Source organism: Lathamus discolor, chromosome 1, assembly GCF_037157495.1.
Source record: "Lathamus discolor isolate bLatDis1 chromosome 1, bLatDis1.hap1, whole genome shotgun sequence".
In the NCBI taxonomy this organism is placed as follows: domain Eukaryota; kingdom Metazoa; phylum Chordata; class Aves; order Psittaciformes; family Psittacidae; genus Lathamus; species Lathamus discolor.
Genome location: NC_088884.1, coordinates 10,507,606 through 10,511,605, shown reverse-complemented (window position 1 = coordinate 10,511,605; position 4,000 = coordinate 10,507,606). Strand labels below are relative to the sequence as shown.

The window sequence follows — 4,000 nt, the reverse complement described above, 5'->3', positions numbered from 1 at the left end:
TTTCTCTTTTCAAACCTGGCATATACTCCAGAATAGTTCTTGCCATGGGAACAGTTGATTAATCTCAGCAGCTTCTACTTTTCCCAGTTGGGTACTGTCCTGTCACTTCTCCCAGTAATTGCAAATACAAAACTGTTTTACATACAATAATGAGCGAGTATATTGGTGTTCCTACTCATTTTGCCAAGCTGCAGAAGCATATTCTCAAGTATATTGCACATTACTGGAGAGTGCTTTTACCCAAGGGAAAACTTGCCCCAAAATAATTTACTATCAGGAACATGCTGTCCTCTCTGGATGGTGCACTGTGACGCATTTTCACTGACATAAAATTAGACAAGGCTGGGACTGGTTCCTCTGAATACTTGATTGATGGACGCCTCTTTTGGAGTCCTGTATTGTGTTTGTGGTTTCCTTTGGGTGCATTGAGCACTGCTGAAAGGGCAAAGACCCAATGCTGTCAATGCTGTCACCCATCCCTACATTTGTTAGTAGGGCCAGGTTCTGCAGATTTCTCCCCTAAAGCAGTGGGAGGTTCATGGTTTCAGTGCATTCTCAATTAGCCCCATTGTTCACTTGATTGAACTGGAATACAAGATGATACCACTTTTTCCTATCTTCCTTCCCCCCCCCCCCCCCCCCCCCATTTGAAGGGAAGGAGAGACATACATTAAAAAAAAAAAGAGAAAAGGAGAAGGGAAGAGTAAATCACAGAATCATAGAATGGTTTGGGTTGGAAAGGACCTTAAGGTCATCCATTTCCAGCCCTCCTGCTATGGGCAGGGACACCTCATACTAGACCAAGTTGCTCAACTCCCTGTGAGAAAAATTCCTCTGACATCTTCAGCTTTCAGTAAGGAAGATGGTGATCCCTGTGGTCAGTCGTTCAAGGCTTTACATCTCATCCTTCTGAATCCTTATACGGAATGAGGCTCTGGAAGGGAAACAAAACTATTAAGAGGTAATTATCTGGAGAATAGTCTGTGCATGCATATATATTTTTATTTTCTTGTATATAATTTTTTTTAATACTTATAAAATGTAAGATAGGCTTGTGTAAGAGAACTGTCAGATATTTCCAGGATTCTTCCACTATTGAATCTACTGCAAATCAATGGAATACTACAGAATACCAGGATAATGAAAGTTGCTCTTATGGCTAATCTCCTGGTGTTAAGTGCTTGACTATGGATAACAGTGTGGAAAACCCATGTAGAGCATAAAAAATGGCCTAGCTACCTCAATCTTAGGTCTTTGGTTGCAACAAAAAGTTGCGATGAGACTTCTTGAATAGCAAAATGCACAGGGAATCCCAAAGTATGCTAAATTGCACTTTTCTATATGCAAAAACCAAGGGGCTTTCTGTTCTTAATAATTAAGAGATGCTTAAGAAGGCAGAAGAAAATAGTCTTATGCATGTGCTGGGACTGATGGAAACTGGATCTATCAGCTGCCTGCTGTGAATAGATCCTGGTTTGGTGCTGATTTGAAAACTTTCATTATGTGGGCTGAACTTTCTAAGCAGGTTCTTGCCTGAGGCTTGATTGACATTTTTTACCCAAGCATTCCCAATTATCTGGGTACCCACTGCAATTTGATCCTTAATGGCGCAGTTACACACTCTTCAGCTCTCATCTTTGGAGCATGAGAATTCTGGGATCAGAAGTGGGAGGAGAAATGGGACAGCGCACTGCTGATTTTCATCTGCTGCAGTGCTGATGGTGGTGATGCCAGGCTTGTCCTGTGTCTTCACAGAGCCTAGAAGGGATTGCTTTGCAGGGGGTTGCCAGCAGTGCTCATGATGCAGCCCACAGCTCAGCTTGGGAACACAGTTTCTTACCAATGGTCATAAAGTCTTTGTGTTGAAGCCTCTTGCTCCTGGGCAAACCAATGTCAGCGCAGTGGGGCAACCTGAAGAATGAAGGGCCTCTGCCAGTGGACATCAAGGGGAGACAGTAGCTGGTGTAAAGATATATATAACTGTGATTTGCTTATACTTAATACCAAAAGGTTGTACAATAGCACATGGTCAACACAGAACAGCAAAAAACTCATTAGCAGCCTGACTTTTGAAGACACAGTACTCCTTGAAAACTCTGTTGGCTGTTACTATGTTGTAAAACACTGGTATAACATGTAGGAAAAAAAATCACAATTTTTTTACAATCACAATTTACACTTACAATTACAAAAAAGAATTCATAATTTGCAGTGATAAAATACCGTAGAAAGTAAAACATGAACATAGAATTAAATGAATTTTTTCAAAATCACAAAATGTCATTGTCGTGGTTTAAACCCAACCACAAACCTCTTTTGCTCACTCCCCCCCTTCTTGCCCTCCCCCTGCTTCTGGAGGGACGGAGAGGAGAATCAAAAAGAATGCAACTCCCACGGGTTGAGATAAGAACAGCCCAGTAACTAAGGTATAACACAAATCACTACTGCTACCACCAGTAATAATGGTGCTAAAGGAAATAACAAGAGGAAAGAATACAACACCTCAATACCAGCAGACCAATAACTCACCCCACTCCCCCCAGCCAAGCACCGACCGATACCTCCTCCAACCCTGCAGTCCTCCCAGCCCTTCCGGGTAACTTCCAGTTCCCCCTCCGGGCATGACGTGCTATGGTATGGAATACCTCTTTGGCTAGTTTGGGTCAGGTGTCCTGTCTCTGCTTCCTCCCGGCCTCCCTCGTCCCCAGCAGAGCATGAGACTCACAGAGTCCTTGGCCAGAATAAACATTACTTAGCAACAATTAAAAACAATCGGTATTATCAGCTCTCTGCCCAGGCTGGAAGTCAAAACACAGAGCTTGCACCAGTTACTAAGAAGGAGCAAAACGGCTCCTGGTAAACCCAGGACAGTCATTATCATCCTTAATGTATTCCCCCCCTTCAGTTTTTCATCTACTGATTTTCCACCAGCATAATGATGTTTCGGGTCAAAATGCTGGCTGTGCAGAGACCAGATTTGCATTTATAAATTTCAACCCACAAAAACATCTCTAAGATTTTGATTTTGGCCTTGTAGAAAATAGATTTTACTTTGTTTTGCTTTTAAAAGAACAATTACAAATGTTAAAATGAAGCTGCTTTTCAGAAATGTGCCTTCAATACAAATTGAGGCCAGTATGGGAGTGAAAATGAAATTCTCCAGTCTGGTTTGGGGAGCGCTGGTCCTCATGATGCAAGAGCTCTTCCTAATTATATCTGCAAAATGACCTAATCCTGGTAAAACTGCTGCCAGTCAGGAGTTCATTTGAATGGATTAGTAGAGCTGGATTCTGACCCTTCGGATGGAAAAGTCCACTGAAGCTTTGTCATTGCTTTTGAATGAAAAATACCTTGATTCAGTGCATGAGAAAACAAAAGAGAAACTGATCAGTGAAAAGCAAGACCAACTACATTGTTCTGTCTGCAGAACAGGGATGGGACAGCTTCACCTCTAGCCTCCCTGTTGTCCTGCAGGGTCTCTGTGGACATCTCAACTGTGAAAAGCAAACATAAATAAGGTAAGTGCTAACCCGCTAGGGAAGGAAGAATTTAAAACAAAATCTAAAGCCATAGGTCTGATAGTCTATGAAGAGCTTGCTTTTCATGTAAAAAAAAGACATTGTTTCATTAAAAAATAAAGATGATGTCTAATTTGCCTGCTAGAGCAGGCCACTGCAAATGGCACTTCTGGGATCCAGACGGGATCGATCCCATCCTTGGAGAGCACAGGTGGTGTTTTACAGATCTGCCAAGAAAAAACAGTTTTCAATAACAGCCTGGCCTCTGTGGGGACCTGGCAGGCAGGGGCTGCCTGGAAGATATTTTGATGCCATGCATTTTCTCCCTACCTTGCTCACGATCCTCTCGCTGATTTTCCCAGGACTGAGTTGCCTCCTGCAAAGAGCACTGGTTTGCCTTCATTTCACTCCTTACCAATTTGATTCGGCTTGAAAATCTGGTCTGCCGTTTAAAGCAAAGGGAATAGATAAAATATTTTTAT

The 4,000-nt window shown here is 42.4% G+C and overlaps 1 long non-coding RNA gene across 1 annotated transcript; it reads right to left on the bottom strand.

Annotated features, from left to right (window-relative positions):
• Positions 1-700: 700 nt before the first annotated feature.
• On the bottom strand, positions 701-2,581 carry LOC136006877 (uncharacterized). The gene is made up of 3 exons (XR_010609302.1): positions 2,530-2,581; positions 1,841-1,959; positions 701-934 (listed from the first exon to the last, which is right to left on the bottom strand). It is a non-coding gene; the product is annotated as an uncharacterized LOC136006877 (long non-coding RNA).
• Between the last annotated feature and the right edge of the window lie 1,419 nt (positions 2,582-4,000).